Here is a 14284-nt window from a genome sequence, read left to right on the forward strand (position 1 = left end):
TTGTCTGATGTCAGAGAACCAATCAGTACACTTCTCATTCCTATAGAATCTGCAACATAGGTTGTCTGATATCAGAGATCCAATCAGTACACTTCTCATTCCTATAGAATCTTCTACATAGGTTGTCTGATGTCAGAGATCCAATCAGTATACTTCTCATTCCTATAGAATCTTCTACATAGGTTGTCTGATGTCAGAGAACCAGTTATTATACTTCTCATTCCTATAGAATCTGCTACATAGGTTGCCTGATGTCAGAGATCCAATCAGTACACTTCTCATTCCTATAGAATCTTCTACATAGGTTGTCTGATGTCAGAGATCCAATCAGTATACTTCTCATTCCTATAGAATCTTCTACATAGGTTGTCTGATGTCAGAGAACCAGTTATTACACTTCTCATTCCTATAGAATCTGCTACATAGGTTGTCTGATGTCAGAGATCCAATCAGTACACTTCTCATTCCTATAGAATCTTCTACATAGGTTGTCTGATGTCAGAGATCCAATCAGTATACTTCTCATTCCTATAGAATCTTCTACATAGGTTGTCTGATGTCAGAGAACCAGTTATTACACTTCTCATTCCTATAGAATCTGCTACATAGGTTGTCTGATGTCAGAGATCCAATCAGTACACTTCTCATTCCTATAGAATCTTCTACATAGGTTGTCTGATGTCAGAGATCCAATCAGTATACTTCTCATTCCTATAGAATCTTCTACATAGGTTGTCTGATGTCAGAAAACCAGTTATTACACTTCTCATTCCTATAGAATCTGCTACATAGGTTGTCTGATGTCAGAGAACCAGTTATTACACTTCTCATTCCTATAGAATCTTCTACATAGGTTGTCTGATGTCAGAGATCCAATCAGTATACTTCTCATTCCTATAGAATCTTCTACATAGGTTGTCTGATGTCAGAAAACCAGTTATTACACTTCTCATTCCTATAGAATCTGCTACATAGGTTGTCTGATGTCAGAGAACCAGTTATTACACTTCTCATTCCTACTGAATCTTCTACATGGGTTGGCTGATGTCACAGAACCAATCAATACACTTTTCATTCCTATATAATCTTCTGCATAGGTTGTCTAATGTCAGAGAACCAGTTATTACACTTCTCAATCCTATAGAATCTGCTACATAGGTTGTCTGATGTCAGAGAACCAAACAGTATACTTCTCATTCCTATAGAATCTGCTACATAGGTTGTCTGATGTCAGAGAACCAATCAGTACACTTCTCATTCCTATAGAATCTGCACCATAGGTTGTCTGATGTCAGAGAAAGTACAGTTTTGTACCTACCATAAATGTAGATGTCCGATAGATATGGAACTGCAGTCCTGACATATGGGTTGTCCTGCCTCAGGCAGCCCTTCGGTCGGCCGGATTCCAAAGTCTGGGTCCGGCGTCGGCTGATGTCGCCTCTTTCCCGACGTCAGAGTGGCTGGGGTATAAAAGCATCAGCTGACGCCATCTTCTTCAGTGTTTCTTGCCCCAGATGCCAGGTGCCCTCCAAGGAAGGCTAAATTTAGAGAATGGATAAAAATTCCATATCTGCACAACAGTAATAAACAGATACACCATAACAGATATCCCCAGCTAATTTGAAAAAGGGGGAGTGGACCCAAAAAAGAGAATTACAGAGGGGTAGGAGGGTGGGAAAACCTGACTGCAGTTACATATCTATCGGACATCTACATTTATGGTAGGTACAAAACTGTACTATGTCCTTCAAGAATGCAACTGCAGTCCTGACATATGGGTTGAATACCATAAACAAGCTGGGGGTGGTAGGATCTAAGATAAGGATGGTGTAGCTAAAATGCCCTGCAGGACTGCAGAAGCAAAGGCTGCTCGGGATCTGGAATATAAAGGCAGGTTGTAATGTTTGGAAAATGTATGCACGGAGCTCCATGTAGCAGCTTCTAGAATGTCCTTTGTAGCCACCCCTCTTAGAAAGGCTGTGGAGGTGGCTGTAGCTCTGGTGGAGTGTGGCCTGATATTGTCTGGCACACCTTTTCCATGGAAAGAGTAGCAGAATCTGATGCAGTCTCCAATCCATTTTGAAATTGTTTGTTTGGAAATTGCCTTTCCTTGTACTCCAGCAGCATAAGCTACAAATAGTTGGTCAGACTTTCTGTTGGCCTTTGTTCTGTCCAAGTAGTAGCGCAATTGTCTGTGTATGTCCAAAGTGTGCAGAAGCTTTTCTCCTTTATTTTGAGGATTGGGAAAGAAAGTAGGCAGGTGAATTGCTTGATTTAGAGAAACCCTGGATATCACTTTTGGCATGAATGAAGGATTGTTTCTTAAAGTGACTCTGTCCTGATGGAAAATGAGAAATGGAGGTACTGCCATGAGGGCCTGTATCTCTGAGACTCTTCTTGCTGAAGTAATTGCCAACAGGAAAACTGTTTTCCAGGAGAGAAATTGCAATTCTGAAGATGCTGCTGGCTCAAAAGGAGGAAGAGTTAATTTTTCCAAGACGAAGTTGAGGTCCCATGCAGGCACTGGTGGTTTTCTTGGAGGTTTGATATTCTTTATCCCTCTTAGAAACTGTCTTAGCAAAGGATGTGAAAACACAGGTGGATCACAGTTGTATTTTGCTGAAATTGCTGAGGCGTGTATTTTTATGGAAGAATATGAAAGGCCATTGTGAAGCATTTCTGCCAAGTATTCTAGTATCTGTGGGATGCTCATTACTGATGCATCCTGACCCTTGTTGGCATTCCAGATGTTGAATCTCTTCCATTTCGCTGAATAAGTTTTTCTGGTGGAAGGCCTGCGTGCTTCCAGTAAGATCTCTTGAATTTTTTTGGAGAGAGAGATATGGGGAGAAGTCATGGAACCCTCCAAGCTGTCAGTTGCAATGTTTGCAGGTTGGGATGAACAGTCCTGTAATTGTGCTGCATTATAAGCAGAGGCCATTAAGGCAGGGGCCACGGCTTGGTGCGAGTTATGCTCCTTAGTAATGGATACCAGTGCTGTCTTGGCCAGTCTGTTGCTATCAAAATGCCTTTTGGTTGTTCTGCTTTGATCTTCAGTAACACCTTGGTCATTAATGGTAGAGGTGGGAATGCATAGATTGTTAGAGAATTCCAGCTGAAGGAGAGAGCATCCATTCTCCAGGCTTGAGGATGGTGTGTCCTTGAGCAGAACTTCTTCAGATGATGATTGAGGTGTGAGGCAAAGAGATCTATGTCCAGCCTTCCCCATGCATGAGTTATTTGTGAAAAAATGTCTAGATGCAACATCCATTCGTGCGGGTCCATAATGTTTCTGCTTAGACTGTCCGCCAGAACATTGTCCTTGCCTGGAACAAACTGGGATTGCAACTGTATGTTCAGTTTCAGGGACTTTTCCCAGAGAGTCATTGTTAGTCTGCAGAGGGGGTAAGAATGGGTGCCTCCCTGTTTGTTTATGTACCACATAACAGTGGTGTTGTCTGTCTTTATTAGCAGATGACCTTGCTGAAGAAATTTTCCGAAGGCCTCGATTGCATGAATCACTGCCAACATCTCTTTTTGATTGATGTGCAGATGCAATTCCCGGGGTGTCCATTGACCTTGAATGCATCTGCCCTCCATGTGCGCCCCCCCATCCATGATCTGAGGCATCTGTTGTAATGGTTTGGCTTGCTTGAGGTTTGTTGAAAGACATGCCTTTGTTTAGCTGGCTTGCTTGTGCCCACCACAAAAATTCCTTTTGTAGACATGGAATGAGTGGAATAATTGCTTCTAAGTTGTGGCTGTGTTGAGACCATAAACTTTTTAGGTACCATTGTAGTTTTCTCATGTGTAGTCTTGCCAGTGGAATCAGAAGAATGCAAGATGCCATGAAACCCAGGGCCTGCAGGATTTTCCTTGCAGTCATCTGGGTGTGCTTTGCTAGGCTTTTGAAGTAATCTGGTAATTGTTCTTGTTTTTCTTCTGTGAGGAAAGCCATTTGTGAGTTTGTGTCCAGTTTGGCTCCTAGAAAAATTATTTGTTGGGATGGCAGTAGTCTTGATTTTTGAATGTTGACTGTGTATCACAAAGCCTGTAGTAAGTGAATGACATAGTCCAAGTTTCTTATCAAGGCTTGCTTGCTGCCCGCTTGTATAAGGCAGTCGTCCAGGTAAGGGTATATTTGTATCCCCTGAAGTCTGCAATGTGCAATTACTGATGCCAGGCATTTCGTGAATACTCTGGGCACAGTAGATAAGTCAAAAGGCAATGCTGAGAATTGATAATGCTCTGACCCTGCAAGAAATCTGAGGTATCTTCTGCAGCTGTGTCTGATTGGGACATGCAGGTATGCCTCCTTGAGGTCCAGAGTAACCAGCCAAGACCCCTTGCCCAGCATGGGAAGAAGTTGCTGTAACGTCAGCATTTTGAATTTTGGCACAATGAGAAAAGTGTTTAGAGCGGACAAGTCCAGTATAGGTCTCCATTGCTTTTCTTTTCTTGGAACAAGGAACAGTCTTGAGTAGAATCCCTGGCCTTGTTCCTGAGGAGGAACCTTTTTTATTGCTTTGATTTGTAGCAGCTTTGAAACTTGTATGAGTGCCTCTGCCCTTTGATTTTGTGGCAGGTTTGGCATGCCTTGTCTTGTTGGTAAGGTATGGAACTGGAACCTGTAACCTTTGTCTATTATGTCCAAAATCCATTTGTCCTTTGTAAAAACTTGCCAATTTTTTGAAAATAAAGATAATTTTCCGCCTAAAGGTGCTTCTCTTTGAGCCTTGGTCGGCGGTGTCAAAGTCAAGTCATTGTGATTGTCCCTGTGGAGCAGTAGAAGTCCCTGCTCCACTTCTCTGATTAGTTGGCTGCCATTGGCGGCCCCTGTAGGAGCCTCGGTATTGCCCTCTACCTCGAGCACGCCTGTTTTTTCCCCTTTGGAACTTGTCAGTGTCTGGAAAGGACCAATTCTTCGAAGGCCAGTTCCTGCTGAACCTTGGTGGCTGAACCTGGAGGAAATCTTTGACTGTTTGTACTAATTTAGCCTTTTCCTCAATTGATTTCAACACACCCTGTGCATTAGCACCAAATAGCTTGTGTTTTTCCAGAGGTGCATCTAGAAGCTTTACTTTAACATGATCTGGCAATGTCTGTTCTTTTAACCAAGCATGTCTACATATGACGGCCCCTGTCATAGCTGCCCTACATGAAGCTTCCAGTGCATCATAACCACACTGAAGAAAATGATTGCTAACCTGCTGAGTATTATGAACCAAATCCTGCAAAGCCTTTCTATCTAAAGGCTCAGGAGAGGCTAACTTTTTCTGCAAATCATCCATCAAGAAATCCTGATACTGAAACATATGAAAAAGACAGTTAAGTGCCCTCATGGCAAGGGTGGTTGAGGTATAAACTTTTTTACCCCACCTCTCCAGGGACCTAGATTCCCTGTCGGCGGGTAAAGGATTTTTGGCCGTGGAAGTGGCCACTCCTTTGGGCCCCTGAGAAATAGTTTCTAGGTCAACAGAGTGGGCCTTAAAGAGATGTTTATGAGTTTCAGGAACCCTGTAATATCTGTCGGGCTTGACAGGAGCAGGAGGGAGAGAATCAGGAGAAGCACTCGAGTCTGAGTACACATCATCCAATACATCTAACACTGGGAGTATAGCTAAAGGCCTGTGCTGGGGTAACTTAAGGAAAGTCCGAAGCCTTTTCCTGGAGTTGGAGAAATCCTGGCCCTGCCACTGAAAATGCTCTCTCATGGAGTGGAGAATTTCCTCAAAAGAAATATCCTCAGGAGGAGAGGCAGAGGGAATGGATTCATCAGCATCAGAATCCTCGTAGGCCGGGAAGGATTCTTCCTGGGAATCTGAATGGCCTGACTCACCAGAGGCTTCATCTGAGGAAAGGGTATCTGCCTGCTCAACCCTAGGCCTTTTGTCTGAAGGCAGCTGAGAACCTCTGTCTGGATGAGCCTGAGAGCCCCTGATTAAAGAAATTAGATCTGCAGCTAAAGTCATGATCTGTTTATCAGAAGTGGGACCCTGTGAAAAAGATTTAGGAGGGTGAGACTTAGCCTGGCTGGCAGCCATAGCACGTGTGTAGGCCTTAATGGACATAGACACAGGAGGCCTAGCTGCCCCACATGCTGGAGTAACTTTGTCCACCGGTATGGTGTCAGGCAAATCTTGGGCTTCGGTTTCAGGAGGAAAATCAACAACCGGCACCGGGGTAGCCTCCGGGACCGAAGTGTGCAGTAAAGGTCGGCCTGGAGAGGTTGAATTACCACCTCCAAAGAGACTGATGCACTCGCGGTAGGCTTTAGCATGGTGTCGGTGGAAGTCGCGGGCCGTGAATGTCGGTCCCGGTCCTTCCATTTTTTGGAAATATGTGCTGTCAGTAGTTCCGACGACATGATATAGGAGTAATTTTCCCCAAAAAAGTCTTCAGCAAATTCTGCCCTGTGCCTAAGTGTGTGCTTATTGAAGCAAGCACAGGCAGCACAGGCCGAGACGTCGTGGTCTGGGCCGAGGCAGGGAAGGCAGTAAGAATGGAAGTCCTTATGAGGTATTTGTTTACCACAAGACAAGCAATTATTAACTTTTGCAGTTTTATCTGACATCGGCTGAGGCAAGAAAAGGTTCCCCAATGGGGTACTTAGCTTTTTGATGACTTCGGTATCTGAAAACACAGGAGCTGGCCGACCGACCCTTGTGAACTGTTGTCTGTTGTTGTCTGATGTCAGAGAACCAATCAGTACACTTCTCATTCCTATAGAATCTTCTACATAGGTTGTCTGATGTCAGAGAACCAGTTATTACACTTTGCAATCCTATAGAATCTGCTACATAGGTTGTCTGATGTCAGAGAACCAATGAGTACACTTCTCATTCCTATAGAATCTGCTACATAGGTTGTCTGATGTCAGAGATCCAATAAGTACACTTCTCATTCCTTTAGAATCTTCTACATAGGTTGTCTAATGATTTTCGACTACTTTTTGATAAGCCACAAATATTCCCAGAGGTAGTTGTCTCTAAATGCCTTATTTTCCTGAAAAAAGTCTCCTTTTAAATATCTATATGAGACACTGTACATGTTGAGATACTTTAGTCTTTCATAATAACTACAATTTTTACATCCATGGATGCCCTTAGTATATTTCCACTGTATTCTTTCCAATTTTCCATGCTTGTTTTCTTAATAAGGTTTCCAGATTGTTATTCCATACTCAAAAAATCTTCCATTAGAAGAGGCTATATAGCTCACTTTAACACTAAATTCCTAAGTATCATTGATTCCCATGCTTTGGCACGTACAATATAAACTAGATCAAACTCAGCACCATGGCTCACAAAAGATGACAAATCAAAAATCAAAACCAGAAACGCAGCCTGGGCCACCTGGAGATCAACTAAAGCACCACTTGACCACTTAAAATATCATCAACTCAGGAATGAAACAAAAAAAAAATCTATTCTACTAGATAAAAAAGCTTCTACCAAAATCTCTTACCAAAACACCAAAACAACCCTCAAAAGTTCTGGGCAGGCTTAAATCAACTTTTTCACCCAGGTCATTCTACCACCCAACCTCAGCCAACCACATTCATAGTCCCGCAGAGACCATAGCTGCTTCTTATAACAACGTTTTCACTGAAACAATCCAATCCCTAACAAATCAGCTAACCCCCAGAAACAAACCCCACCTCTAATTTACCCACTAATCACCCCCAAATTAACTTCCAACCCATATCCACTAGTTTTATCAAAACACTTATAAAAAACTAAAACCTACCACCCTCTCTGCTGACCTCCTCCCTGCAGAGTACCTACAAATAGCTGCAGATGCCATTGCATTTCCCATATCTATCCTGATCAAAAGAACCTTATCTGAAAACACTATTCCCTCCATCTGGAAAATATCCCACGTCACCCCACTCCATAAAGGTGGAAATTCTATAGACTTATCCAACTATAGACCCATTGCCATTCTTCTCCCACTAGCCAAAATAATGGAGAAATGTGTACACAAGCAACTAATGCAATACCTTACATAGAATAACTTACTATCCAACTCCTGGCATGGTTTCAGGCCACACCACAGCACCACCCCGGCCCTCCTTTCCTTTACTAATGCCATAAACCAAAACAGGAATGACAACAGGCTATCCTCCGCCCTCTTTCTTGACCTATCAAAAGCCGTTGATATGGTCAACTATGAACTTCGTATTCTTTCTCTAAAGTCATTTCCCCTTAATAACCATGCAAACAAGTGGTTCCATTCCTACCTGACTGGTAGACAACAGGCAGTACTATGGCAGGGCAAGCTATACAGCCAGCTACCTCTCACACGGTGTCCCACAAGGCTCCATACTAGGTCCACTACTCTTCTCTATTTTCATCAACAATCTTCACACTGCTATCCCTAAAGCTACCTGCATTCAATATGCAGATGATTCCACTCTGATCTCCTCAGCCACCTCCCCATCCGGACTGCAAATCTTAACCCAGAATACATTTAATACTATTGAAAACTGTCTCACCAACCAACGCCTACTGCTGAACCCCAATAAAACCAAACTTCTACTCTTCACCCCCACTAGTAGATCCACCACACTCTCATTCTGTGTCAAGTCTAACAATGGTCGCAGTGTACCACTATCTCCCCAGATACCCACACCAAGCTTCTAGGGGTTATCAGAGATAATAATCTTAAATTTGACCTACACGTCAACAAAACCATACAGACCATCACTAAGAAGCTTGGATCTCTGTATAGAAACAAGACATTTGTAACCCCACTGGCTAGAACTGCAATCGCCCGGTCGCACCTGCTCTCTACTCTTGTATATGCCTCTCCTGTACTCTCAAACCACAACAAATCTGAACTGAGTGAGCTCGCCCACAGCTCCTGCACTCTCAAACCTTAATAAATCTGAACTGAGTAAGCTCTCCCATAGCTCCTGTACTCTCCAACCTTAATAAATCTGAACTGAGTGAGGTCTCCCATAGCTCCAGTACTCTCCAACCTTAATAAATCTGAACTGAGTGAGCTCTCCCATAGTTCCTGTACTGTCAAACCTTAATAAATCTTAACTGAGTGAGCTCTCCCATAGCTCCAGTACTCTCTAACGTTACTAAATCTGAACTGAGTGAGCTCTCCCATAGCTCCAGTACTCTCTAACGTTACTAAATCTGAACTGAGTGAGCTCTCCCACAGCTCCTGTACTCTTAAACCTCAACAAATCTGAACTGAGTGAGCTCTCCCATAGCTCCTGTACTCTCAAACCTTAATAAATCTGAACTGAGTGAGCTCTCCCATAGCTCCTGTACTCTCCAACCTTAATAAATCTGAACTGAGTGAGCTCTCCCATAGCTCCTGTACTCTCCAACCTTAATAAATCTGAACTGAGTGAGCTCTCCCATAGCTCCTGTACTCTCTAACGTTACTAAATCTGAACTGAGTGAGCTCTCCCACAGCTCCTGTACTCTCAAACCTTAATAAATCTGAACTGAGTGAGCTCTCCCACAGCTCCTGCACTCTCAAACCTTAATAAACCTGAACTGAGTGAGCTCTCCCACAGCTCCTGTACTCTCAAACCTTAATAAATCTGAACTGAGTGAGCTCTCCCACAGCTCCTGTACTCTTAAACCTCAACAAATCTGAACTGAGTGAGCTCTCCCATAGCTCTTGTACTCTCAAACCTCAACGAATCTGAACTGAGTGAGCTCTCCCATAGCTCCTGTACTCTCTAACGTTACTAAATCTGAACTGAGTGAGCTCTCCCACAGCTCCTGTACTCTCTAACATTACTAAATCTGAACTGAGTGAGCTCTCCCATAGCTCCTGTACTCTCTAACGTTACTAAATCTGAACTGAGTGAGCTCTCCCACAGCTCCTGTACTCTCCAACCTTAATAAATCTGAACTGAGTGAGCTCTCCCATAGCTCCTGTACTCTCCAACCTTAATAAATCTGAACTGAGTGAGCTCTCCCATAGCTCCTGTACTCTCTAACATTACTAAATCTGAACTGAGTGAGCTCTCCCATAGCTCCTGTACTCTCCAACCTTAATAAATCTGAACTGAGTGAGCTCTCCCATAGCTCCTGTACTCTTTAATGTTACTAAATCTGAACTGAGTGAGCTCTCCCATAGCTCCTGTACTCTCTAACATTACTAAATCTGAACTGAGTGAGCTCTCCTATAGCGCCTGTACTCTCAAACCTTAATAAATCTGAACTGAGTGAGCTCTCCCACAGCTCCTGTACTCTTAAACCTCAACGAATCTGAACTGAGTGAGCTCTCCCACAGCTCCTGTACTCTCAAACCTCAACGAATCTGAACTGAGTGAGCTCTCCCACAGCTCCTGTACTCTCAAACCTTAATAAATCTGAACTGAGTGAGCTCTTCCATAGCTCCTGTACTCTTTAATGTTACTAAATCTGAACTGAGTGAGCTCTCCCATAGCTCCTGTACTCTCTAACGTTACTAAATCTGAACTGAGTGAGCTCTCCTATAGCTCCTGTACTCTCAAACCTTAATAAATCTGAACTGAGTGAGCTCTCCCACAGCTCCTGTACTCTTAAACCTCAACGAATCTGAACTGAGTGAGCTCTCCCACAGCTCATGTACTCTCAAATCTCAACGAATCTGAACTGAGTGAGCTCTCCCACAGCTCCTGTACTCTCAAACCTTAATAAATCTGAACTGAGTGAGCTCTCCCACAGCTCCTGTACTCTTAAACCTCAACAAATCTGAACTGAGTGAGCTCTCCCATAGCTCCTGTACTCTCAAACCTCAATGAATCTGAACTGAGTGAGCTCTCCCATAGCTCCTGTACTCTCAAACCTTAATAAATCTGAACTGAGTGAGCTCTCAAATAGCTCCTATACTCTCAAACCTCAACAAATCTGAACTGAGTGAGCTCTCCCATAGCTCCTGTACTCTCAAACCTTAATAAATCTGAACTGAGTGAGCTCTCCCATAGCTCCTGTACTCTTAAACCTTAATAAATCTGAACTGAGTGAGCTCTCCCATAGCTCCTGTACTCTCAAACCTTAATAAATCTGAACTGAGTGAGCTCTCCCATAGCTCCTGTACTCTCAAGCCTTAATAAATCTGAACTGAGTGAGCTCTCCCATAGCTCCTGTACTCTCAAGCCTTAATAAATCTGAACTGAGTGAGCTCTCCCATAGCTCCTGTACTCTCTAACGTTACTAAATCTGAACTGAGTGAGCTCTCCCATAGCTCCTGTACTCTCTAACGTTACTAAATCTGAACTGAGTGAGCTCTCCCATACCTTAACGAATCTGAACTGAGTGAGCTCTCCCATAGCTACAACCATAGTGCCAGATTCACCACTGGCTCCACCTATAGAACCCATCACTGCCAGAACCTGAAACAACTAGAGTGGCTAGAACTGCCCAGCTCAATTCAATTCAATCAACTCTTAATAGCGCACACAATTCTATACCACCCTGAGGTTACCCCCTCACTTGTAAATATTATTAAGCTATACAGCAACTTCAGATCCCTATGATCAGCCAACAAACTACTGGTCCAAACCTACAAAGCTAATAACTCTGCTGGTGAATCCCTGTTTGCCAACTTTGTTAGCAAAACATGGAATTCATTGCCAAGCCATATAACCCTTCAATCCTCCATAAATCTCTTCAAAAAATGCCTCAGACAGTATCTCAAAGTGAACTGGCTTTGCCCATGTACCAACCCTGACTAAGTTATAAACTGAAAGCATAATCTGTAAATATCGCAACATGTAATTACTTAACCAAGCTTTGTTTCCAAACCAAGCTATGATTCCATTTCTTGATGTCTGTTTGCTTAAAATTGTCAGACCATGAGAATTTGTGAGTCCCTATGTGGGAACATTACTAAACCATTGCACAAAATACGCTGTCCTATATTTTCTAGCGTTATCTAACTTCTTGTGCAATCTATGCAATATTATCTATTGGAGCTTTTCTCCCAGGGCTGCCACTGAAAATAGACATGTATCCAGTCAGATTATCCCGGTAAACAAATGCAAAATAAATAAAATATATAAATAAATAAGTTTGTGTCTAACGTAACTAACAAGTAATGACTTTATCATATTTGATTTCTTAGACTTTATAAATCTTTTCATACAACCTATAGTTCTATATACATCATTAACCAATGGGTTGAAATGATTAGAAAAATCTTAATGCTGGATCTATCCATATAGCCAGGTCCTTAAATTAATCTACAGCTTAAATCACTGTGTGCTGTATTAAAGATTCATGGTTTCATAGGTTCATAGGTTCATACTAGGCTATCTGCCCTAGAGCATTTATAAGCCTAGCCAGAGTGTGTTTGGCTTTCGCCACCCATTATAAATTAATTTTGCTATGCCCTTTTTCGAGGTTAGTATACTGTGCCTCTGTCTAACAGTGACACAGAAGTGATACCCGGGGTAAACCTATGATCTCCCATCCACTCATCAAGATTCCTCTTGAACAGAGTCAATGAGGGACTCTGCCTAACCTGGACTGGGATTTTATTCCAGAGTGAAGGGAGCCTCTGGGTTATGAATCTGTCCCTCCAGCATGTCCTATTTATTTCAGTGCTGAGGTTCAAGACCCTCGAGCGCGTAGCTCGATGGGATTTGGATTTTCTGAGGTGCAGCATGTCCATTAATTCCGGGTTTGACATGGCTTTATACATCAGGCACAGATCGCCTCTGAGCAGGCGGTATGCCACTGAGTAGAGCTGGAGTTTCTTTAACCGGGCAGCATACGGCATCTGTTTGAGCCCTTTGATCCTCTTGGTGAGGTACTTTTGGGGACTTTCCAGTTGCTGCAGGTGTCTGGTAAGGTACATCCCAAAAGGGGCATTGTACTCAATTATGGGCCTGATGAGGGATGAGTAAAGAGGCACGATGACCTCCCCTGATCTAGATGTAAATCCCTTCATGATTAGGTGGGCTATATAAAATGTTTTTCTAACCACTTTGGCCAAGTGGTTGTCAAATGAGAGATTGCTATCAACTTGGGTCCCCAGGTCCCTAATTACTTCTTCTGTACTTAAGGATTACCACCTATGTGGTAATTTGTGGGCACTTTGTTTTTGCCGAAGGGGATGACTATACACTTTTTGGCATTTAGCTTGAGGCCATGGCTCTGGCACCAGTTGTCTGTTTCTATGAGGCCCTTTTGGAGGATGCTTGTGTCAGCCGGAGAGTCTATTATGGTGCCCAGTTTGCAGTCATCTGTGAACTTGGTCAGCCACAGTCCTTCCATTTTGGCCTGTACCTCCAAGAAATATATACCAAACAAGAGAGGTCCCAGGACTGAGCCTTGTGGGACACCACTTGTAACTGGTTTGGAGTCTGACATGGCTCCAGCTATTCTAACCATGTTGGCTCTGTCCTTGAGCCAGTTTGCAACCCATCTAGTGACATAGGGGTTTATATTTAAGCTGGTGAGCTTATCTATAATGTCCGAATGGGGTATTGTATTGAAAGCTTTTGCGAGGTCCAGGTAGGCTGTGTGGACCACCTTCCCCTTGTCAATGGCCTTGGTGACTGTTTCAAAGAAATTGACCAGGTTTAAGAGGCAGGATCTGCCCTTAACAAAGCCAAACTGGGTAGGATCCAGTGTCTGTAGGTCCCCAATATCTTTATTTATAAGGTCCATGATGATCCGTTCCATAGCTTTGCAGACCAGGCTAGTGAGACTTATGGAGGGATAGTTTCCAGAATCCGTTGAGGCACCACCTTTGTGGAGAGGGACCACTGTTGCTGTACACCACTCTTTGGGTACATATCCTGTAGTAAGGCTGAGATTGAACAGTAGTTTTAGGTTTGGGTTTAGCTCTTCTTGGAGTTCATGTAGGACGCAGCCCGGGACACCGTCTCGTCCCATTGATGCTGTGTTTCTTGCTTTGGAGAGGGCAGCTCTTACCTGAGCATCTGAGATGTCAGGGGGGCAGCACTCTGCTGGGATAGATATTAGCCCTTTTGGTGGGGAGAAGTTTGCACTGAACCTGTCAGCTAGGATGTTGGCAATGTCTGTGGATTGATTGTATTTTTGTCATTTTGGACTAATTCTGAGCATATCTGGGAATTCCCACCCAGGTTCCTAACATAACTAAAGAAAGCCTTGTGATTATCCTTAGTGTCCTGTGCAATTTTTCTCTCGAAGCTGGCCTTAGATGATTTTATGAGTGCCCATAGTTTTTGCTAATACTGATCAGAGATGCCTTCCCTTTTTGGGATTTTGCTCTATCATGTAGTAGCTTCCTCCTTCTATTGTATAGTTTGCTTATGGCTGGGGTCCACCAGACAGGA

This window comes from Protopterus annectens, chromosome 12.part0 (assembly GCF_019279795.1).
Source record: "Protopterus annectens isolate FY-2018-M chromosome 12.part0, PAN1.0, whole genome shotgun sequence".
NCBI lineage: Eukaryota > Metazoa > Chordata > Ceratodontiformes > Protopteridae > Protopterus > Protopterus annectens.